This window comes from Heterodontus francisci, chromosome 1, assembly GCF_036365525.1.
Source record: "Heterodontus francisci isolate sHetFra1 chromosome 1, sHetFra1.hap1, whole genome shotgun sequence".
Classification (NCBI taxonomy): Eukaryota; Metazoa; Chordata; class Chondrichthyes; order Heterodontiformes; family Heterodontidae; genus Heterodontus; species Heterodontus francisci.
In genome coordinates this window covers 191265969-191291507 of record NC_090371.1, presented here as the reverse complement: position 1 = coordinate 191291507, position 25539 = coordinate 191265969, and the positions used below count along the sequence as shown (strand labels likewise).

The 25539-nt window shown below is 43.3% G+C and overlaps 1 long non-coding RNA gene across 1 annotated transcript in view; it reads right to left on the bottom strand.

The window, feature by feature from the left end:
* The window catches only part of LOC137374085 (uncharacterized), a 30258-nt gene extending 27656 nt beyond the window's left edge, over nucleotides 1-2602 (bottom strand). Inside the window, exon 1 of the long non-coding RNA XR_010975761.1 lies at nucleotides 2409-2602. This is a non-coding gene — a long non-coding RNA (uncharacterized lncRNA). The remainder of the gene's footprint in view (nucleotides 1-2408) is intronic.
* Nucleotides 2603-25539: the final 22937 nt, after the last annotated feature.

The following is a 25539-nucleotide window of genomic DNA, read 5'->3' as shown; positions in this document are numbered from 1 at the left end:
CGCCTCACCCCCATTTCCATTTGCATCCAGACAAAGCAGAAGGTGTGGCTCAGTTGGTAGCACTCTCACTTCTAAGTCACATGATTCCAAGAGCACAAATACACAGCAGACACTCCAATGCAGTACTGAAGGAGTGCTGTACTACTGAAGATGCTGTTTTGGGGATGAGACATTAAACCGATTCCCCAACTGCCCTCTCAGGTGAACACAAAAGATATCATGGTGCTATTTTGAAGAAGAGCAGGGGGGTTTTCCCCAGTGAACTGGTCAATATATATCCCTCAATCAACATCACTAAAACAGATTATCTGGCCATTATAACATTGCGGTTTGTGGGAGCTTGCTATGTGCAAATAGGCTGCTGCCTTTCCTACATTATTACGGTGACTACACTTCAAAAGTACTTCATTGGCTGTAGAGTACTTTGAGACGTCCGGTGACTGTGAAAAGAGCTATATGAATGTCAGTCTTTCTTTTTTCTTTGCCCTGTTGAGGGGAGTGAAATCCAGGTCTGGGTCATGAGATGCAATCAAAGAGAAGAATCCAGCCCAAAACATTATAGGAAAAAGATTATGAAACGGATTGACACCATCCCATTCCGTGACTTCTCACTCAGGCTGAACAATACTGTGTGAAAACCTGCATCCTATTCAAACCACACATCCTATCCATCCCCAAGCCAACAATATTTTCCACCTCCAAACCTACTTCAGCCCTTCTGTCACTGAAACCCTTATCCACCATCTTTGTCACCTCAGACTCAATAGCCTGTGTTTTCCAAGGGCAGCCCCCCGGGAGAAGAACATGGGAATGGAATGGATATAACTACAGCATTATTTCCACTTTCCAATCAGCAATCTTTGTTATCAGTTTTACATTGTGAGCTAGATAATATCTCAGGTGCAGCATAATCAGTGACTCCTGTAAGTAGACCTCACCTTTCCTACAATCCGAAATACATCTTTACTGTTCAATAATTAGTTAAACGGCAGTGTGATCCAGAGATGGTAACACACAATCCTTGCTTTGCATAATGGCAATTGTGATCTAGCACATGCTACCCTATACGTTCTCGTGTTTTTATGGAAGATAGATAGAGTACAGTGAAACTCCTTGCTCCATGGGCAACTCTGTAATTGTTCTATGTAAAAATGCACCTTTTTTCAAGATAACTAGCTCTGTGTTAATAAAAACAAGAAATGCTGGAAATACTCAGCAGGTCTGGCAGCATCGATGGAGAGAGAAGCAGAGTTAATGTTTCAGGTCAGGTCAGTGACTGGTTACAAGCAGCTGAGATTAATTTCACTGTGTTGGTATTCCTGACAGAGAGAGTTCTGTGTCTTGCCTTAAGCCTGCGTCTGTCCTGTATTTTATAATTTAGTTAACCCACAATGCGTTTTCTACAAACATTGATTGAAAACAAAGGAGACTTATTTTTTAATGATCCAAGAGGCTACTCAATAATGTTACCATATTAGCTAACTGACCCTTGGTGACATTAATTTCCAGATGTAAACTTTTAAACAGGTTAATGCCTCCATTTAAATATCAAAGAGGAATCTAATATGAGTGTGTTAAATGTTTATATAGCAATATCGCTGACAATAATTTATTCACTTCTTGACTTTAAGGGGATAAAGAAAGGTAAAAAGGTAAGAAGCTTTTAGGCTAACACTTTCCTTTTTATAGTAGAAAAATTATACTCTCATCAGTTATTTCATCAATGTTTTCCTAACAACATCTATTTTATCGTCATTCTGATAATCTGCTAGGCCACTCTCGTGACATCTGTTACAAAGTGTAAAATTTACGTTCCTAACCAATAGTGTCGTTTTCCAGGATAGCACAAGAATGTCTCGAAGGCTGGTTTGAGGTTAGACCCTGTGTGGTTTAAGAGTAGGAGCTGCTCCAGATGCGCCCTATATTTTGAGACACCAGAGTGGTCTAGGAGAGGGAGAACATATTCGAGAGTTTCCATAATGGTGATGAAATTGAGGTTTTTAAAAAATACATAAATTAAATATCTAGTGACGGTTTATTTTCTTCTGTAGGAAGAAGAGAGAGTACTTTAAACACAACAAATTCCCCTATGCTTTCCATTCCCTTTAATTCTATTGGTCATATTAAAGCTTGGTTCAAATATGACTAATAGCAAGTTTGCCTTATTGGCTTTTTAATACCAGAAGATGAAGCTTTATCTTTTGTTCATTGGATTTGTCCCCAATAATTAGCTCAGCTCCAGTTCTCAGTTACCTGATAGTAAATGATTATCACCAAGTTACACCCATACTGACAAATCACCATATGCATAAGTAATTCATGGAATGTCTATCATTTTCCATTTAACAGCAAGTCAATATAAAATCATGGTTAAAAAAGCCCCATAAAAGCTGAGTATAACTGCCTACCTTACACTTCTTTAGCTAAATTATTGAGTGGAGTCTTTAGGTTCTAATCCCAAAATTGTCAGCAAGAAATTTGTCTTCCTCACACGTTATCATCTTCTGAGCCACTTAGCACCCGAACAATACTAATTCACGTATGGCATGTGTGTGAATTGTAGCTGTTAAAGCTTAGCCTACAGTCAGTGCATTTAAGAAGGTCGATGAAGAATCTGCTAAAGGAATCAGGAGAGTTGTTTATCTAACTACAGTGAACAGTTCTAAGGTTAAAGTGCATTAGGGTAAGAAGTTCACAGATACAATACCAGACATATTTGCAAAAGGAATGAAGGTGATTGTAGATTTGTTTTAAATATATGATGTGTTCTTGTGCATCAATATCAGCAAATTGTATTCCTTTCCAACACGTAATATTAATAATATAGTAGATCACGCTTCCTGCATTTTCTGGGACTAAATGCATTAGTTTTCTAATGCATTTTCTAATCTTGTTCGTGTTACCTCTTGAGTGTTCATTATCACAAAGTCTAATTCAGCCCATCAAAGGAAATATATGTTCATGCTAAATTTGTTGTGGTCAACAAGAATGAAGACATTATTCTAAAATATAAGATTAACTCGTCAAATACTGAACAAAATAGCAGAGACTGGCATTTAGAGATACGACGAATGTAATTTTCAGATTTTTTCTGCAGTACTCTTCATGTTTTGGCCACAATGTGAACAAACAAATTTTGTACTCACTATTCCTGCTAAAATAATTCTATTCTAAAATAATCGGCTGAATTTTAAAGTGACATTGCGGCTCTTGGCGGTGGCAACGAAAGCGGGTGCCGTCGCGCATGAGCGAAATGCGGCCGGCCGGTCGACCAATTCAGGACGGAGAGACCTGGGGCTCATGCAATCAAGGGCCTGAGGGGGGGGGAAGGGAAGGCCGATGGCACCATCATCCTCTGCAACAGCAGATGCTGGCACCATATTTAAAGGGCTGCCAGCCCTGCATTCACTCCTGCCTGGATGGAAAACAAAGAGCCTTGCTGAGTACCCCTGTTCCTTCTGGGATTAGAACCGAAAGACTCCACTCAACAATTTAGCTGCCTGTGCTGCCTCTGGACCTTGTCTTCAACCATGGTCACTGCAGGCTCATAATCAGTAAAGACTCCAGGTAGCCCCACAGTTTAGTGATGCCTCCCTACAGGTTCTCCTACAGGCTGCAAGGGAAAAGCGGAAGGTCGTCTTCCCCAGGGATGGGAGGAGGATACCTGCCTGCCTGACCAATCAAGCCTGGACAGAGATTGCAAAGGAGGTCAGCAGCTGTGGGGTCACACGCAAGACAAGGATCCAGTGCAGAAGTGGGTCAATGACCTCATCCGGGCCGCTGAAGTGAGAACTACAAACACTTTGGACTCTTTGAGTATTGCATGTGACAGAGCGAGAGGGAAAGTTTGGTCAAAAGGGAGTGACCACCCAGTCATGTTCATTGTAGCAGCAGGACAGGCTGCCTGAGGCTTGGCTGCATCTCAGTGAGGGGCACACGTAAATCATTGTTGAACCCCACACAGTCCCTCCAGAGGGGCCGCATGCAGGAGGCATATGTGTGTCCCCATCATGGACCACTGGACGATCACCATCATAGGTCTGGGGTTTGTCCCCCTGGGAGACTAACTTTATTCATCTTTGTGTCTGCAGGAGAAGACAGCCCACAATAGGAAGTAATGTGCAATGACCAGCATTGGAGTGCCTTATTTCCATGTCCTCAGTCCGATGGAGGAGGCTATGGAACTGGCAGGGCAGCAAGGCAACTGTATCATAGCTGATGGTGAGACAGGGGCACCTACCCAAGAGAGTGAGTAAGCATCTCCTGGGACACAAGGGTGTATCTGATTCTAAAGAGCCATGCAGCTCATGTGATCATCACTGCATCAATGGAGCTGCACAGTAGGGGTGATTAGAATGTCACGATGGGCAGACTCTAACCGTTCAATGTCTCTGTTCTCTCATGCAGGTTGGGAAGAACGAAGAGCTGGAGAGACTGGTGGTCAAACGGCCACATCTGAGGAGGAGGAAGGAGCCCCAGAATGTACACTGTCACATCATTCCCCCGCACCCTCTACCAACGCAGATACTCTTATGTCGGGGAGTATCCGTTCACAGTTAGATTCCAGCACACAACATAGTGAGCACATCACAGACATGTTCAAGCAGCTGACGAATGCTCTGACAGCCGAGGTCACTGGCAGTCGGAGGACTGGGAAAAGCCAGGCCCTTTCTGAGTCCCAGGCTGATGATACGTCTCTGGTGTCAGTGGCAACACAGGAAATGTTGCAGCTGCAATGAGAGGTCAGGCAACATCTGGCAGAGATACCAGAGGCTATGTGAACACAAGAGTGGATAATGGAGGAGTCCATCCAGGCCTTGGGGGCTGTCATGTCTCTGATAGGTGCACGCCTGGCTTCCTCCATTGAGAGGTTGATGACTCTCATGGAGACATAGATCCAGCAGACCAGTCAGTGACTGCCAGAGATCTGAGCAGACATGCACATCATCGTCTTGTCCATGAGCTCCATGCAGCGGTGGCAAGGCAAGAGGTGGATGAAGTTCCTAGAGTTTCCACCAGGTCCACGTCCCTCTCAGGTCAGCAGGAAGGCACAAGTGTGCTTTATAAGGGGGAGAAATGGCTGTCTGCTGCATCAGGGGGCTCCTCTCAGGGTGCTCCGGGTGTGGGCAGCAGCTCCAAAGCTCCTCTGCCAGTGATGCCAGCACCTCCAGCATCCCTGGTGACAGAGGGAATCCCTGCACCTACACAGGAGTCCCTGAATGTGCCGGGACCCTTCAAGCCTCAGGCAGCCAGAGGACGGCTGCCAAGGTCATCCCAAGCTGGGGGAAGCAAGGTCAGCAGCCTGCCGCCACCTCAGCTGACAGCGCAGGGGTGCATCACGTAGGAGCACCCAGAAAAGAATTAAAAAGAGCTCCTAGAAGCACTGAGGGGATCACAGACAAAGATACATTTGAGATGGGTAGTAGTGCATTTGATGTAACATGGAATAAACAAATGATGTTCACACTACGTCTCCTTCCTATTGTTGATACCCTTTGGGAATTCATGTAAACCCTTCTTCCCAGGGATCTGAAAATGAGGGACCACGCATCAAGAATTCAATGCTTCAGCCTTGCCACTGTGCATTGTGCATCTGGGTGCTTCAGTCCAGAAGGAAGAGGCAATAACAGGGTTGCTTAAAGGTAAGACTTTTGTTGTGTTTTGTTATATTTGTATTAGTAGCATTGTAGGGCATTCTAGCGAAAGTCTTAGACTCTGATAAAGGGAAGTAACAACTCTTTATTATTTACAGTTATTATATACATTCTCAGCAAGTCACCTAAGCTAGCATACTTAGTAATGCTATACCTTCTTCTTCTCAAGCCTATCTCATGTGACTGTTACATCATCGCTCATACACTGGGTCGGGTCTCTCTCACTGTCTTCAGTATTAACCCTTTACATCCTTATAGTGCATCTCCCCCCAAGTCTTTATTCAACATTTTTCCAAACATATATACATTTATGACTTCCCGATCTGGGTGTAATTTATTTGGGATGATCAGTGGTCTTCATAGGAAGTCTGGGTTGCTGACCTGGTTTTTCATTTCTACGGGTTGTAGTATTGCGTTCAGTTTGGGTTTGTTCCTCTTCATTTGGATCTTGCAGATAGGTTACTGGCTGTTGCTTTTGCGGAATAGGAATTATATTCCTCTGATTCCTTCTTATCTTCCCTTCATTTGTTCATATAGCATATGATCGCTGATACTCCTCATGTTTATGGATTACTGTACCTTCTCGTTCCAGGTCACGTATCCAAACTTTTTGACCATTGTTTAATTTGGGTAAGTTTCTTGCTCGGATTTTCCTATTATAATTACAGGTTTGTTTCCTTCTGTAGGAGTTTTCTCTTTCTCAAAATTTCTCATAGTCTTGAGTCTTCAATCCAGTATTATGACCAGATGAGGAAGGGGTCTCAGGCTTCCCTTTTGCCTCTTCTCTGGTTTGACCGCAACTGGGTTTATGCTTTTTAACACAGTGATTTAACTTACTACTTCAGTGAGCACTTGCACCTGTTCCTCTAATATAATTGCAAATGAACCAATCAGACAGGTTTTCTTGAGTTTAAACAAGAAAGATGTAAGTTTATTAACCTTATCACTCTGAAGCAATTAAAAATTACTAAAATACACTACGCATCCATGCCCACATTCACATGAGAGACACACACACACACACACACACACAAATAGATTACAGAGGGAAAAACAGAGTTGGGGGGTTGGAGTAGAGTCTTTAATAAATGGAATTTAAATACTAAATCTCAGTCTCAGTGTCTTTAGTTGAAATTGTAGTGCTGAAGTCCACGCTGGGCCATGTGCACAGTTCGGGCTTGCTTCTCAGGTACTGGAAGGCAGAAGAGGGGCTTTATCCTTGTCCCCTACTTGCTTACTGTAAGGATCTGTAGACCTTGGCTTCCACCAGCTGCAGCTTGAGGCTTTTCTGGGTCTTTACGAGGGAGAGAGGAGAGAGTGATGTTCCCTTGCTGGATCTCAGTTACTGTCTGCCTTCTGAGTCACCACTCTCAAATTTCCAGAGTGGCCCAAGCAGTCATGTGATATGACCACCTTTTTGTGTTTGAATCAGAATCTTCCGGAAGGGTCTTTGAAATTCAAGGCTCTCCCTTCAAGCTGTTTAGACATACTTGGTTGGGAATGGTGGGGGTGGTTTGGCTCTTTCAAAGTCAATGGTGTCGATGACCTTTGACGACCACATTGATAAGGCTATCCCAGATAAGTGAATAAGAGAGCACCCCATTGTTCTGATTAGGCTGAGTCAATCACATCTGTCTCCAACCTGATCTTTTGGCATTTTCATATGCAAATTGTGCGTGGCCATCTTGGCTGCTAGCTGTTCTGTTTCAAAAGTTATTTGTAACAATTTCCAGGAAAAATCTCAGGCAAATTCCACACGATGAAATTAATATTTCCATTTGGCATGTGGGGTTTTCGTCACACCGAGCATTAATTGTTGAAGCAATACTGGAAGCTGCGTTCTTATCTTCCTTCCCATTAGTAATTCTGCTAGTGATAATCCACACAGCAGTGGCATTGAACACTAAACTAGGAGTGAGATAGGAAGATCTTCATTTTTCTTCAGTAAAGATTTTATGGTTCTCACACCTCATTCTGCCTCACTATTGGACTGTGGATACCTTGGTGAGCTCGTAAGATGCTGAAAGTCCATTTTCATGGCAAACTGGGTAAAACATTAATTTGCGAACTGTGGTCTGTTTTCTGATAATATTTCATCTGGAATCCCATGTGTCGTGTAGATGTCTGTAAGGATTCTGATAACTATCTCGGTGGTCATAGAATGTAATCATTGGACTTCTATTCACCTGGAAAAGTAGTCGATAATGATGATATATGACTACCCACCAGACATGAATAAATCAGCACATCATTAACATATTGTTTGCCTTTGCTCCATGACCTTCTGGTCAGTTATTCTCTGTGACCTTGTCCTATCAACACCTCTTTTGTTATCTCTTGCCCCACTCCTCGCTTTACTTGCTTAAAATCTTTTACATTTCTAATATTTGTCAATTCTGAAGAAGGGTCACTGAACTGAAACGTTAACTCAGCTTCTCTCTGCACAGATGCTGCCAGACCTGCTGAGTATTTCCAGCATTTCTTGTCTTTATTTCAGATTTCCAGCATCTGCAGTAATTTGCTTTTATTATATGAATAAATCCAAGCCTAGCATCTGCCAAGGTCTAGTTGGAAGTTGGGTAGTCAACAGTGGTTCACGCTATTCTGGCCTCTGTATCACGCATGTCTGACAGTTGTTGATCATTGTCTCTATCGTAGGAAGATAGGAACAGGAGTCGGCCATTCAGCCCCTCGAGCCTGTCCCGCCATTCAATGAGATCATGACTGATCCGCAACCTAACTCCATATACCTGCCTTTGGCCCATATCCCTTAATATCTTTGCTTAACAAAAATCTATCTATCTCAGATTTAAAATTAACAACTGTTCTAGCTTCAACTGCTGTTTGTGGGAGCAAGTTCCAAACCTCAATGCCCTTTGCGTGAAGAAGTGCTTCCTAACATCTCTCCTGAACGGTCTGGTCCTAATTTTTAGACTATGCCCCCTAGTTTTAGAATCTCCAACCAGTGGAAATAGTTTATCTTTATCTAGCCTGTCTTTCTTTTCCTGTTAATAGCTTGAAGACATCGATCAGATCACCCCTTAACCTTCTAAATTCTAGCAAAAACAGGCCTAATTTGTGTAATCGCTCCTCGTAACTTAACCTCTGTAGTCCAGGTATCATTCTTGTAAACCTATGTTGCACTCCCTCCAAGGCCAATATATCCTTCCTAAGGTGTGGTGCCCAGAACTGCTCACAGTACTCCAAGTGGGGTCTAACCAGGGTTTTGTACAGCTGCAGCATAACCTCTGTGTCTTTATACTCCAATCCTCTGGATATAAAGGCTAGCATTCCATTAGCCTTTTTGATTATTTTCTGCACTTGCTCGTGGCATTTTAAAGATGTATGCACCTGAACCCCCAAGTCCCTTTGGACATCCACTGCACTTAACCTCTTCCCATTTAGAAAGTACCCTGCTCTATCCTTTTTTGGTCCAAAATGGATAACCTCACACTTGCCCGCATTGAAATCCATCTGCCACAGTTTTGCCCACTCACCTAGTCTGTCAATATCTCTTTGCAATTTTATGCTATCATTTAGACTGTCTACAATGCCGCCTAACTTTGTATCATCAGCAAATTTGGATATATGACTTACTATGCCATCATCCAAGTCATTAATGAATAATGTGAATAATCGAGGCCCCAACACATATCCCTGCGGGACACCACTAGTCACATCCTGCCAATCAGAGTACTTACCCATTATCCCCACTTTCTGTCGCCTACCACTCAACCAACTTTCTAACCACGTCAATAATTTGCCCTCAACTCCATGGGCTTCTACCTTAGTTAACAGTCTCTTATGTGGGACTTTATCAAATGCCTTCTGGAAGTCCATATAAATAACATCCATGGACACTGCCCTGTCACCTCTTCAAAAAATTCAATGAGATTTGTCAGGCATGACCTTCCCGTCATGAATCCATGCTGGCTGTCCCTGATTAACTGAAATTTTTCTAGGTGTTCAGTCACCCTATCCTTGATTATAGACTCCAGCAACTTGCCCACCACAGATGTCAGGCTAACTGGTCTGTAATTTCCTTGGTTCTCCCTTTCACCCTTCTTAAAAAGTGGAGTGACATGTGCAACTTTCCAATCCAAAGGGACCACTCCTGAATCTAGGGAACTCTGAAAGACTATAGTTAGGGCATCTACAATGTGCTCCCCTACTTCCTTTAACACCCTCAGATGGAAACCATCAGGTCCTGGGGATTTCTCACTCTTTAGTTCCATTAATTTCCTTGTTACTGATGATTTACTTACGTTAATTGTATTAAGTCCCTGTCCCCTATCGACTATTAATTTTTTCGGGACTTTCGGCAAGTTATCCTCCTTTTCAACTGTAAATACTGAGGCAAAGTAATTGTTCAACATATTTGCCATTTCCCCATTATCAATGACAATATCTCTAGTTTCAGCTTTTAGTGGGCCTACATTGCTCTTGACCATCCGTTTTCCCTTTATGTAACTATAACATTTCTTCTTATTGATTTTGATGTTCCTTGCAAGTTTCCTTTCATAATCTCTTTTAGTAGCTCCTATAAGCTGCTTTGTGACCCTTTGCTGGTCTTTGTATCGATCCCATTCGGCCGGATTTGTGCTGCGTTTTGCATTTTTGTAAGCCATTTCTTTTTGTTTTATGCTATCCCTAATCTCTTTAGTTGTCCATGGTTGTTTTTTCTGTGAAGTGGAGCTTTTTCCTCTCAGGGGTATATACTCGCTCTGTATTTCGTTAAATGTTTCTTTAAATATTCTCCACTATTATTCAGTCGTTTGACCCATTAACAGATCTACCTAGTTTACTGTGGACAATCTCTGTCTCATCCTGGTAAAGTCAGCCTTACCCAAGTCTAAAATCCTAGTAGCTGATTCGTGCTTTTCACATTCAAACGCTACCTTGAATTCGATCATGTTCTGATCACTATTTGATAAATGTTCACGCACAGTTAGGCTACTAATTAAATTTGGCCAAAGCCCACTTTTGACATCGAATTTTGTAAACATGGTGCTCCACAGCTGTGGAGCTCTTCACAATCTCTTCTATAGGTAAGTAGTTTTCTTACTGTACTGGGCCAGTATTTATCTTTAAATTTCTCTGTTGTTCACCTGGTGTTTTTTCCAAAGGGAAGGAGATCTTCAAATTCTCCTGGTTGCTTTCACTGCTGTTTTACCATTATTTTACCGCTGTTTTTCTGTTGTTTTTCCATTGCCACCATGTTAGCTTTAGTTGTATTTGTAATAGTTGCATTGTAGGGTGTTAGAGAAAGTCTTAGACTTTGGTAAAGGTTAACTAACAACTCTATTATTTACAGTTACTATATACACTCTTTTTTCAGGCCACCTAAGCTAGCATCCTTCGTAATGCTATGCCTTCTTCTTCTCAAGCCTATCTCATGTGACTGTTACATCATCGCTCGTACAGTGGGAGGGGTCTCTCACTGTCTTTGCTATTAAGTCGTTACATCCTTATCCTACACTTTATTGTTGCAGTTACAGACGTTGGTAAGGGTCAAAGGAAACGTTAATGTATAAGGGCGTCTCGTGCCTCCCTTGCACATATGGTGCCTTTCTACTGTGCCTGGGGGACCTTCATCTGGCACTGCCTGGGCAGCATCTTCTTCCACATCCTCGTCACCGGAGGAGGCATTTTGCTCCACAATGTCCTCATTGGTCAATGCCACCCCCCTCTGTAGCACCAGGTTGTGCAGTGCACAGCAGACCACTATGAAATGCTAGACCCTTGCCAGGGCATACTGAAGGGCTCCACTGGATCGATCTAGGCATCTGAATCTCATCTTCGGGAAACCAGTGGCTTGCTTAATGGTTGCTTGGGTTGACCTGTGGCAAGTGTTGTCCCTCTCCTCTGCATCCATTTGTGGGTTCCTCACAGGCATCAGTAGCCATATTCTCAGTTGGTCCTTGTCTCCAAGGATTTCTCCATGGAAGTGCGCAGGGACACAGAAAAGGTCTGGCACCTGAGACTGCCAAAGTATGTAGGCGTCGTGGCAACTTCCTGGGAATTGTGCACACGCTGTAAGATCTATTTACGGTGCTCACAGACCAGTTGCACATTGAGCGAAAATAAGCCCTTCCTGTTAATGAAGGCTGCAGGCTGGTCAGTGGGAACCATGTTGGCCACGTGGATGCAGTCAATGACACTCCACCCTACACCAGGGGGAATCCAGCAATGGCACCAAATCCTATAGCCCTCTCAGCCTGACTGTTTGAATTGGTGCGGAAGTGCACATAGTCGCCAGCTCTCCTGAACAGGGCATTGGTGACATCTTTAATGCACTGATGTGCTGCAGGCTGGGAGATTCCACACATGGAATGATCCAGTGGTGCAGAAGTTGAGTATCATGGTGACCTTCAAAGTCACTGACATTGGGTGCCCACCAAGTCCCATGGGTAGCACCCGATCAAATTCACGGTCGTGAAAAATACGTCACGGACTGTGAAATCTCTGGTCCTCCGTGAAATCGCCCATTTTGTGAACTTCATGCATTTTACTGAATGTCACAAGGCTGAACTCACTGATTGCTGGGTATGTTGCAAACATCTTGTGTTTTAGTGATTGACACAAGGCTCAACTCGTTGATTGGTAGATGAGGGAGGGCTTCTGGTGCAGTTTTGAGAGAAGCTGTCTCAAGTATTAGCAGACAAGTGAGAATGCCAGAATGAGCAAAGCAAAAACGGCCACAACCATTACTGCAGCACATGGAGTGAAAGGATTTGGAAGCCAAATTCTGCATACCGATGGTGGAATACTGTTTTGTACAAGCGGCAATGTTTCATTGGATCACACTTGTGGGCAACAGTTCAGCACCACGTAGAGTCCGAAAGCCATCGCAGCAGAAGGAGAGCATCCAACACTGCACTGTTGGAAAACGAACATGCAAAAAAAATAATAATTTCATCTCTTTTTAAGAAGTCAACAGAGAGCTCAGAAAATCATCAGTTGGTTACAATGGAACCCGTGGATGCTTTTCAAGCACTAACATACCACCGGAAAAACTTGATCATCCAAAGCTGCAGGTATTCATTCAACATAATGTGCAAAATGGTGATTGCTTGTCAAGTGTAAATAAACTACGACAGGACAACCTACCGAAGGTTTTTGCTACACATTGCAAGGAGATGAAATCTGTGGAATGCAGAATCCCCCACCTTGCAAGACTAGCACGGCAGTGTCTGACAATTCCAACAAACTCTGTGGACGTAGAGAGATCTGTGTTTAAACACAGACAGGTGTTCACAGTGCAGAGACAGGGAATGAAGAAAGAGACAGTTACAAGTTGCTCCATGCTCACATTCAACCACTGACATCAGTGAGTCAAGAATGTGACCTGTTTATAGTCAGCTTTTCATGATAGTTTTTGAGTTTACAATAATGCTATTTGAAACCAGAAACTTCCTTTTGTCTTTTTGTTGTAAATAGATTATTAAAATGGTGTGACTGTAAATTTGTAAAATTTGACCATGAATTTGGTAGGGCCCTGCCCATGAGGCTCAGCTCATCCTGCATCATGGCACATATATCATTGACAGTCTTCTTGGAGAGGCTCAGTCTTTGAAAACACTGTTGCTCCAGCATCTGCAGATAGTTTAGCCTCAGCCAGGAGACCCTCTCTGGAGGGTAGCTTCTTCTGTGCACAGGAAGCAGCTGGCTTGCCCTCCTGCATTCTTCTCCAGCTTCTCATTCCTGAGGCTGGCCCTCTTGTGTGCTCCCAAACTGCAGTGATGCCCTTGCTGGTGCCTGCACTTCCTTCCCTCTCTGCTGCTCCTCCTCCTCCTCAACAGGGCCTCGAAGCCAAGGTGAATAAGGCCCATGAGAGGTTGCCTCCTTCTGAGCGCAAGACTTTCAAGGCAAACAGCACCCCTTCCCCTCACTTGTGACCTCCGATGAGGTGACACTGCTCTGATGGCACCCTGGTGTGGCTCGCCTGCCAAGCTGGCATCTTGGCCCCCATTCCTAACAGTGTTTCCTGATACAGTCAAATAAGAGGGGGCCTGTGACCACCCCCCCCCCCACCGCCCATCCTCACCTGGCCATAAACTCCTCCGTCATCGCTGCCAAGCGACGCTGTCTCACCCGATGGCTTCCCAGTGAAGTCAACACTGAACTCCTGTCTCCTTGTCGCCTCCTTTCACTAGGCGAGGCCCTGAAGCCCCGAGGTTCCCTTGTGCTACCAGTTAAATGCAAAACAGAAATTAAAATTGCTGTCTATTGGGCTCTTAAATACCTTAAGTGCCTTCCTGCCTCGTAGATGTGCGAAGTCTGCCCTCCATGTTGGTCACCGACTGTGAAATCCAGAAGGGATGTCATGACACTGACTTCCTGGCCAACATCTTCCATCCCTAATATATGCCCCCCACTTCTATTCCCATCTCAAATTGTTCCTTAAAAGTCAGCCCAATATTACTGTTACATCTTCTTAACTTCTTATTTGGTCTATAGTTTCGCATCCTCAACTCACTGGGGTCAAATTATAACAGTAATATGCACATCAAGAGAAAAGTGGCTGTAAAGACATTTAGACCTGGATTGTCCTCAGAGATACTCATGCTTTACACTGTAAATTCAATAGAAGTACGGCATAAATTCCATTTTACACATGTAGATAGCTTTCTGCCGCACTTCCAATGAGGTAACAGCGACGGAGCTGGGACAATTCTGAAGCAATTCCCCTCATGAGTACAAAGGGAATAATTTTGACTTTGGGTAATAGTGTAAAATAGACACTACCAATTCACCACCTGTTATACATTTCTCCCAATTTTTATTTCTAAAGGAAATCGGAAGAGATCTATAATAGACGACTGCATCAATATCGACTATTTACACTATTACCCAAAATCAGAAATAACCCCAACCAAACTATTGCGTTACGTCTAGGTGAGGAGGTGGGGAGGGGGGGGTGGGGGGGGGTGGTCACAGGCTCCCGGCTTGCTCTTCCTCTTATTTGACTGCAACAGGGTTTATTCCTTTTTAAACAGTGGTTGTGCTTACCACCTCAGTGAGTGTTTTACCGTTAATGTGATCATGAATCAATAGGTTTTCTTGAGTTTAAACAAGAGGTGAGTTTATTATACTTAACAATCTAAACTTGATCTAAGTAAAATAATAAAAAAAATACGCTACACATTCACACAAGAATCACACATACACAATAGATTACAGAGAAGTAGATTTTGTGGTTGGATTAGAGTCCAGAATAAATAAAAAATAAATACACTGTCTGTGAGGTTGGATGATGCTGTGGTCTTCCAGATGAAGTTGTATTCTTGAAGTCTATGGCTAGTCAAAGTGCACTTTGTGGCTGGCCCACTTGGCTCAGGGCTTTCTTGGAGGCAGACTTGTAGGTCGCTCTCTTCCCCTGGTCTTTGTCTGTAGCAATCTGTAGGCTTGGAGGGTCCACAGTCACAGATGTTTTTTAAACTTGTGGTATTATGTGGGGGGCAAGAGAGAGAGAGGGGGGAGGTACACTGCTTTTCTCCTGCTGCACAATCTGAGTTACTGGTTTGACTGTCTTTGTTCAAGGAAACACCTAGCTTTCCCAGAGATGGTTAGAAGGTCATATGACTGCCTCAGTGTATGCTCTGGAACCTTCTAATGCAATTCAAGGATCAGAAATGGCTCCATGGGCCCCAGGATGCCAATTTTTACACTTGTAGGGGTTTTCTCTTTCAAAGTCGAGGTGTTAGGATTGCCTTGAATGCCATGCTAGTGAAGCAATCTTAGGTAATTCAATCACTTAGAGGAAGCCATTGTTCTGGGTCCATGCTCTTCAGGCCTCTGTCTCCAGTTGGAACACTGGAGTGTGAAAAGGTGTTTCAGATGCAAATTGCGGTGGCCATCTTGGCTGCCAGTTTTTTAAAAGTTAGCTGCAGGAATTTTTCCATTCAAAGTTTAATGTAAGTTTCCAACCAATTAATTAATATTCCTTATTTGGCATATCGTTTTTCTTGGCAATTGCTTTTACTTTCTTATACTTTAGTAAATTTCTAATTTCTCAGCAGTTCTTTCATGCTCAGGTCGCTTTCTTCCATCCTGAACAAAGTTGGGATTACCAGAAGATTATTAATACTCCATAATGTTACAATCAAAATAATTACTAACATAAAATAATCCAACAGGTAAGCAATATTTATAATGCAATATCACAGTCAAGATTGGCAAGCCAATATTTTGCACAAAAACTTCCTGCTGCCTATGTCTAACAATGTTCCTGTCAATTTTAACTTTTGCCTACATATTATGCTTTTATAACAGAATGTTTTGTTCTCAAAATAAAGCAACGTAACATAGCAATGTAAATATGCCAAGTGTCCTTATGGTACAAATTACAGAGATAAAGATAACCACATTTAGTTCACAGTTAAAGAATATTCTAAGAGTCTCATTTTTATCAGGTCAGGCAAATCTTGTTATCTCTTATCTCGGATATTGCTGCTAAATAAAAATCGTGGTCATTAGATATCCAACAAAGAATAAGTGATTAAATCTTGACAGATTGTCAAATGAGCCAGCTAGTCATACCTCTGTAGAGATGTCGGGAGCAGCAAGGTTACATAATATGGATTTAACCAGATCCTGAACTTCCCACATATTTACTTTTTACTCCAGAAAGGTAGCAAGTTTGTCAGAGTAAGGCTTCATTTCCATTTTTCTAGTGAAAAAAACCTTGCTTCCTGTTTTTCTTTTGTCATTCTTTTATCCTCACCATCTAACTTGAAGTAGTTACTCTTTGCTGGGATACAGTGCAATGAGAGTGCATCAACCCACCCTCTAGTACCTTGCCATGTTAGTGTCTGTCATGGTTCAGTGTATCCTCCTGCTTCTGAGTCAGAAAGTTGTGAGTTCAAGTCTTACATGAGAACTTGAGCACAAAAATCAAGGCTGACACTTCAGTGCAGTACTGAGGGAGATGCTGCTTTTTGGATGCATTAAACCAAGACGCTGTCAGTGCTTTCAGGTAAATGTAAAAGATTCTATGACACTAGGAGTTATCCTGGCCAATATTTATCCCTCAATCAACTTGATTAAAACAGATTATCTGGTAACTATCACATGCTCTTTGTGGGAGCTTGCTGTGTGCAAATTGGATGCTGTGTTTCCTATATTACATTAGTGACTACACTTCAAAAGTACTTCATTGGCTGTAAAGCACTTTGGGACGTCCTGTGATCATGAAAGGTGCTATATAAATGCAAGTCTTTTTTTTCTTTCATGTGACCTTTATAAAAAGATAGAGTGGGGAGTGAATCCTGTGCCATTTGGGATTGGCCCCATGGATGGAGATGGTCATGTCTGGTCTTGTATATTCCTGTCTTCCTAAGTTATATTTTCCCTTGTATCATCACTTCTATTATGTAATATTTACTGGCACGTTATTTTATACCATATGATGGAAGAGAGTTTTCACACTAATTATTTTCTTTTTAAAGGGAAAACTGGATCATAACCAATGGTAAAAGTAATGACTGATGCTGGACCTCCCCCTTCCTATTTCCCCTCCGTCCTGTCACCCTTTATAAGGAAAAAGCCCTGGCAACCTTAAGCAATCATAAGGAGCAGGTCACAGAGAAAATTACTCAGGGTATACGGCACAGTAACAGGCCATTTGGCACAACCAGTCCATGCCGGTGTTTATACTCCATTTGAACCTCCACACATCTTTCCTCATCTAACTCTATCAGCGTATCTCTCTATTCCCTTCTCCCTCATATGCTTGTCTAGCTTCCCCTTAAATGCATCTGTACTATTTGCTTCATCCACTTCCTATGATGGTAATTTCCACATTCTCACCACTCTTTGGATAAGAAGTTTCTTCTGAATTCCCTATTTGTTTTTGGTGACTATCTTATATTGATGGCCTCTAGTTTTGCTCTGCTCCACAAGTGAAAACGTTCTCTCTGTGTCTACCCAGGGGTCGGCAATGTGTCCGTTCACGGACGCTAGTGTCCGTGGTGAAAAATTTTGAGGTCTGTGGTTTCCATCCAGCCCGCCAATCCTCTGACTCACAGCAGGCTGCCCAGGCTTGGCTTTGATTGACAGCTCTCCTATTAAAGGGTATATCAGGCAGAGACAGGACCTGCATCTGACAGATGGCGGAAGACTGTCTGCGATTGGTCACTGTCTGTAGCTGACAGCGGGCTGCCCAGGCGAGATGAGCACTGATTGGTAGTACGCAGTGAAGGCACGCTATTGTTTTTGCGCGGTTCAGTTAGTGAGAGGGAAATGGCTGCTGGCGGGGGAGGAAGAGAGAAGCCGAGGGGAGAGCAGGAAGTGGGACAGCACAGAGCCAGAGGTACAGCACTGAGTGAGCACAATGAGAGTCAGGCAGCCCTTTAAACAAGCACCAGCCCAGGGGCGATGGGGGTGGGGGGAAGAGGGGATGGAGACACAGGGAAGGGACAGGGGGATGGAGACACAGGGAGGGGACAGGGGGATGGACACACAGAGAGGGAAGAGGGGAATGGGCACACAGAAAGGGGAGAGAGGGATGGAAACAGAGAGGGGGTGAGGGGGAGGGACACAGAGTGGGGGAGAGAGAGAAATCACAATCATTATTGACAGAGGACATCTATCCGAATTCTCTGCATCGCTACGTCAGGTATGCGGGCAGACATTGACTAATTGTGCAAGCAAAAACAATGCCAAGTATTTCACTAAATAGGGAGAAGTGTATTTTAAATCAGACTGTGTTTTGATGGCATGAAGTTGGCTATACACTTTATATACAGATTAATTGCCCCCATGTCCATGGCTGAGTCAATAATTTTGTCAGATGTCCATGGTGCAACATGTTGGTGCCTATCCCTGGTGTCTACCATATCAAAACCTTTCATAATTTTAAAAACCTCTATTAGGTCACCCCTCAGACTTCTCTTTTCAAGAGAAAAGAGACACAGCTTCTTCTGCTAGATATATCCCTGCATTCCTGGTATCATCCTTGTGAATCTTTTTTGCATCCTCTTTTTTTATAATGTAGCGACCAGAATTGTACACAGTTCTCTAGGTTGATCTGACTAAGGTTCGATGCAAGTTTAGCATAACTCTACTTTTCAATTCTAGAAATAAATGGAGGTGGCAGGTACACTTTGGTTAAACAATTAATTTTCACGCATCTCTCAAGTTTCTGTAGCAAGTCTAATCTGTCATTGCAATATTATATGTGTCACTCATGTCATGCCTTGCACTGAAAATGGAATGATCACTGCACTGTTCATATATTCACACGTTTTGTGCTCTCCCAGAGTGCCAGAGCAATAAGCTGAACAAAATCTGCTACAGCTGAGTGATTTGCTAGGCCACTTCAGTAGACAGTGAATAGTCAATCACATTAGTGTGGGACCAGAATCACATATAAGCCAGACCAGGTGAGGATTGCAGGTTTACTTCCCTAAAGGACATTACTGAAATAGTTGTATTTTTAACTACAATCTGGAAGTGGTCACCTTGATACTAGCCTTTTTGTTTACAGATTTTTTTCCCCCCAACTGAAGTCAAATTCACAACCTGTGGAATGACAACTCACGTTCTCTGGAGTATTCGTCGAGGCATTTGAATTACAAGTCCAGTAACATAACCACTATACTATGATATCCTACATGGATATGATTGCCACTTTGTCAGAATTGATCTAACAGTCATGTTACTTCACTGGACTGCCATTTTAAATGTGAAGAACATAAGGCGTCGAATTTCTAATTCCCACTTGCCTGAAGCCTCCGCTGCCATTTGCAGGCTCTTGATGATACCTGTCAATTTACCTGACCTGGAGACAGGAGTGGGTAAGGGAGGGGTTTGTTTCTGCATAACTTTCAAAAATAAATTTGAGCTATATGTTTTAAGAAAATGTTCCTTGTTGGTTCATATAAATCGATCAACTGAGGAGATCAGTATGTGACATTGTTGAAGAGCAGTTGGTCAGTAGTCATGTGCTCTTGATATATGTGTAAAATACCCTACACAAATGCATTTCTTATAACGTTTACAAATCAGTAGAATTTTTGTTCAAACTAATGGATCAAAAGGTGTGCTTTGCAATAATGGCTGCCACAAAAATGTAATGCAAGAAAAGAGCCAGTTTGCTTGGAATCAGCCATGAACCATTGTCCGAGTGACGAATTTGTGAGTTGTATCGAAGACGAAAAGCACTGGATGTAATATTTTCACATCATATGATAAATTTCATATCACATTGAATTGTGATGACCTACCCCTATCCAATAGAATTAATCAAAACACTTACCAAATAAATAGAAATAAAGACAAGGCTTATAATAGGTTCATCCTAACACACAGCCATACTAGCAGTGTTACAGCTTGTCCATTTGTATATGAATATTAACACAATGGATGTGTGCGGACTGTCAACCTGTTTAAAATGTGAGTCAAGAGGTCGCAGGGCTATTGAACTCATAATTGGCAATATGCTATGATGAGATTATTTTTTGAAATGAAGTTTTAGGTTAGCCATTACCTTGTGTTTGTTCCACAATCATTTATATTCGGTCAGAGTTGTTACAGACAGGTGGGAAATGATAGGGATGGTTCTCCTATTTCAATTCTCAACTGACCGAAGACAGCGATTTTTATTAGAATTGTGTTTTAACATTTGAGTGTTTCAATGGTCAAAAAACAGACAAATGACAAGTTTTCTTGTAGGATTCAAGAAAGATAAATGTTTATTAAACGATGTCCGAAAATATTCGCCACTTCACCCACTCACACACACATGCCTTCACACTAGAAAAGATAGAGATTTAAAAAATAGCATGCATTTAGATCTGATGGTTTTAAAAAGAGTCCACTGTCAAACCTTCTTTGTTTCCTCGGTAGGAAAATTTAACAATGGTGCAGACCTGTTTCTCCTTTTTCCTGTTTCACTGATGTCAGATTTTGGAAAGTTTCAGGTGGATGGATGTTCTGCTGCAAACTTCTTTGGTCCATTCTCAGTTACAGTTCAATGGCAATAAATCTTGTTACAATTTCATAGGTAGGGAGATTCAAAGGTCACCTTTTCGTCCCAGCCTCTTGGTAGTTTAAAGATGGTATTCTGGGAGGATTCTTCTTCTTGCTGGGATGGGTCTCTCTCCTCCTTCTGGCTTCTGGCTTTCTGTTTTTGCACCAGCTATTTCTCTTACTAAAACCTCTTTTAAGAGACTTGGGGGGAATTTTATGGGCCCTGCAAGGGCGACTTTGGTGGCGTGTGGGTGATTTAATTAGGGATGAGTTGTTTCTTTGGATTTCCAACAGTGTTTTTTTTTTATCGCAATTAAGTCAGCAGCGTGTTTGCGGCAGTCCGGGGCTCCCCCCACACAGTGGCGGATTGCAGCTTTGCATGCATTTCCATAGCATGAATACTCATTACCCAACACTTAGTTCAAATTAAGTCCTGCCCGCCAGATTAAGTTAACGGCAAATGGTATTCCTGTGCTATCCAGTGCACCTTCATTTAAACGTGACATACACCAGTGGGCTTTGTGCAGTTGTGTCTGAGGTCAGTGGTTTCATGTCTTGACCACAATGGCACAAGGAAGGTAAATATTGGAATGGATGTTTGGCTCCAGGCTTGGCACCAGCAAGGGAGATTCTTCTCAGGGGATGGCGGAGAAGGCATGGGGTGTGTGCATGGAGAAGCAGGGAGGGTACTCAAGGAGGACTGGGTGGGGTTATTGGGTGCATGGAGGAGCAGAGGAGGGAAGAAGGGAATGTCCAGAGAGTGCAGTGGTTGTTATTGCTGCTGAAGCTGGCTGTGAGCGGCTGCGGGGGTGGTGGGTTGATTTGAGTATTACAGTCAACAGATGGTCACGACAGGCCTAAAGGGAGGGATGTGTGCTGTCAACATCGGGGACCTGTGGGGCAAATTCAGGGTACTGATTGACAGAGGGAACAGTCACAGTCAATGGGGACAATTGGATTTTGTAAGGAGAAAGGTTAAAACTTAGGGTTTGGTATTCTATGGCATTGTAGGGAGAGGAACAGGACTTGGCAATAACATTCAAGTGGATTTGAGGAGAATCAAGGGTCAGAGTTGGCATTTGGATGGTGATGGGCGTAGGAACGGGGAGAGGGATAGCATGAATAAATTGATGCGACCCAGTCCAAAGTAATGGGAGAGGTTCAATAGAAACAGAGGGAAGGTGTAAGGTAACATTGGGTGGGTCAAGGGTGATGGGTGCAGACTGGAAGGTGGCAGGAAGAGTTTGGAAGGTGAGGAAACTTGCCTTAAATTGTACACATTTTCTCGAACGATAATGCAAACTACGTGGCCACTCAAGGATTGCAAGTCATGTGGGAGGAAACCAATGATGGTGAGATTTCCTACTGGGTGAAATTTAAGGCACCTGAAAGTGATCTGATCATTGCCTCAATGGGTCAGCTGACTGGCATCAGAAGGCTGAATTTGAATGCTCTGCTCATTTCATTATTTACAAAGCTGCAACAACATGGATCTTACACCCAATTGGTCTCCTACCATGGGAAGAAGGCCAGTGGGAGCAACTGAGGATGGCTCTTTTCCCTCAACGGGTGATGCCTGAACGGCAGCAGCAGGCAGAACAAGAAGGTAAGGATGCTCAGAATGATAACATCCAGGAATGGCATTATCGAAGACGGGTGCTGGCACATCATTGCATCCTCAGGACAAGGACAAATTATCTTCAAATGTCAGCGAGGCATTGCCAGAGACACCTAAGTATGTCACGTGAAATGGTCACAGAAATTTGTAGGGTCCCGCAGCATGAGCTGCAGCCACTTGGATTCAGTGGGAATTCCATGCCAGTTGCCCTCAAGGTGACTGCTGCACTCAATCTTTTTGCCAGCAGTACCTTCTAAGGATCAACGGGCAACATATGTGGCATATCACAGTCTACAATCCATAGGTGCATCAAAGAGGTGACCAATGCCCTATTTTGTCATGCCAATGATTTCATCTATCTCCTTGTAGACGAGGTCAGCAGGCAGCAAGGTTTGCGGCCTTCGGCGCCATCGTTGGGTTCCCTAGAGTGCAAGGGGTGATCGAATGCACTTGTGGCCATTAGTGGCCCCTAGGACCAGCCTGCTAGATTTGTGAATCGCAAAGGCTTCCAATCTTTGAACATGCAACTGATTTGCAAGCACAGGAGAAGAATCATGCTGGTTTGTGCTCATTTCCCAGGGAGCTGTCATGACTCATACATTTTGTGACACTCAGTGTTTCCAGGAATCTTTGACGAACCAGCCAAAGTAGAAGGTTGGATCCTGGGTGACAAGGGTTACCCACTTTGTACATGGTTGATGACATCAGTATACCATCCCCAAAGCACTGCTGAAGAGAGATACAATGCTGCTCTCGCCAGAGCCATCATCGAACACACCATTAGCTTGCTGAAACTGGGCTTCCGCTACCTTGACCGGTCTGGAGGGGCTCTTCAGTACGCGCCACAGAGGATGTCACAAATAAACATTGTCTGCTGTGCCTTGCACAACTTGGCAATTAGACACGGTCATATTTTGCATACGAAGGAACAGGAGGAACACCAGTCCTCCTCAGATGAGAATGACTATGAAGAGGGTGAGGAGGAGAAGGACAACAATGCAAATGATGCCATGTGGATATAAGTGCCATGGAGAGACATGCAAGGGACATCAGGGAGAACCTCATCTTTCCATATTTCAGCCAACATTGAGGCACTTCATAAAGGAGCGTGGGAGGAGAAACAAAACAATCTCCAAGTATGTTCACATATGCCTGAGGTCTTATTCATTGCTGTAATCGAAAAGAAGGACTCGTCTGACAACAGCATGTGAACCTGCAGTGGAAATGTGCCTAGCGGACTGTATGCTATCAACTTCATTGAAAGCAATCTGCGTCTCCATGGAAATATTGTCCTACATCAAGGAATTACCCTGCACACTTAGGACTTTACAATGTTGCAGCACTTTGATGTGATCAGCAGATCAAATCTTTTATCGGTTGTGATGGAACCGCAAACACACCTATGCAAGGAATGTAAGGGGTTGACCACAGAACTACAAATGTAAGGAAAAAAGTGCAAAATCCTCAAACAATGAAAAGCCATCATTGAAGACTGAAGGCTCAAATGTCAATGATAAAGCGTCATTGGACACTTTCAGAAATGCATTGCAAGCGTCAAATGCATTCCTGCCATAGGCCTCCAATAATCATTTTCTTTTTCAACTGAAACAAAGCAAATGATTTACAAGAATGCATCAAATATTAAAACAAATAAATATGTATTGAAACAGCCTTAATATGTGTACAATATTTACAACAGTGTAGGTGCGAGAACATAGCCCTGTTTCACGCCACTCAGGATAGGAAAGGGATCACCGCTATGCTGAATTGTGCCTTTCATATTGTCATGGAATGAGGTGATGATACTGAGTAGCTTTGGTGGACATCCGATCTTTTCCAGTAGTCTGAAGAGACCACGTCTGCTGACGAGGTCAAAGGCTTTGGTGAGATCAATGAAAGCAACGTAGAGGGGCATCTGTTGTTCGTGGCATTTCTCCTGTAGCTGACTAGAAAAGATCGGATGTCCACCAAAGCTACTAAGTATCATCACCTCATTCCATGACAATATGAAATTCATAGCTAATATTGCTTTTAGAATCGTAGAGTTATACAGCACACAAACAGGCTCTTTGGCCCATCGTGTCTGTGCCGGCCATCAAGCACCTATATATTCTAATCCTATTTTCCAGCACTTGGCCCATAGCCTTGTATGCTCTGGCATTTCAAGTGCTCATCTAAGTACTTCATAAAAGTTGTGAGGGTTCCTGCCTCTACCACCACTTCAGGCAGTGTGTTTCAGATTCCAACCACTCTCTGGATGAAAAATATTTTCCTCAAATCCCCTCTAAACCTCCTGCCCTTACCTTAAATCTATGCCCCCTGGTTACTGACCCTCCGCGAAGGGAAAAAGTTTCTTCCTATCTAATCTATCTATGCCCCTCATAATTTTGTATATCTCAATCAGGTCTCCCCTCAACCTTCTCTGCTCTAAGGAAAACGACCCTAGCCTATCCAGTCTCTCTTCATAGCTGAAATGCTCCAGCCAAGGCAACATCCTGGTGAATCCCCTCTGCACCCTCTCCAGTGCAATCACATCCTTCCTATAGTGTGGTGCCCAGAACTGTACACAGTATAGTGTGGTGCCCAGAACTGTAGACATTGTTGCTGTTTGCTGTGCTCTGCACAATCACACAGTCAATAGGGGGGAGGCCTTGCAGGATGAAGAGAGACATGAGCAGGACTCAACCTCGGATGTTGAGGTCTTACAGCAAGGAAGGCACGTTGGAGGACAGAGAACATCCAGGCACCGCAAGGAGGGCAAGCAGCAAGCTAAGGATGCACGGCAGCATGGCAGCACCTCATTGATGAAAGGTTCTCCACACCATAGGAACCACTGTGGGCTCTGCATACCATACAGTACCCTCATTCACCTGTTATGCAGCAGTCCGCCTCTGCAACATCTTTGCATCCACCATTACTGGCAGCAGAATACTGAGCCATTGTCCATATTACTGCATCCGTGGAGACGCACATGAATGATACTGGCATGGCAATGATGTTATTCCATACATTGGCAATTCTGGAAGGCCAATGATGTAATGGTAGGAGCCACGATCAGTACATGCTGGCACACTTCATTCACATAATAAAAGCAACGCAATGTCAGTGAAGACGATTTTGTTTCCAGCCTTTCTACAGTGTTGTGTCACCCATGCAGACCCATCTCTGTCAGGATGGATTTTGGAAATGCTTGCGGATTCTCCTATGCGGTGCCACTTCTGCGTTAGCAGCCTGGCTGTAGGAAGGCTGCTGTATGATAGCCCTTTGGCTGTGGATGACTTTGGCAGTCGTACC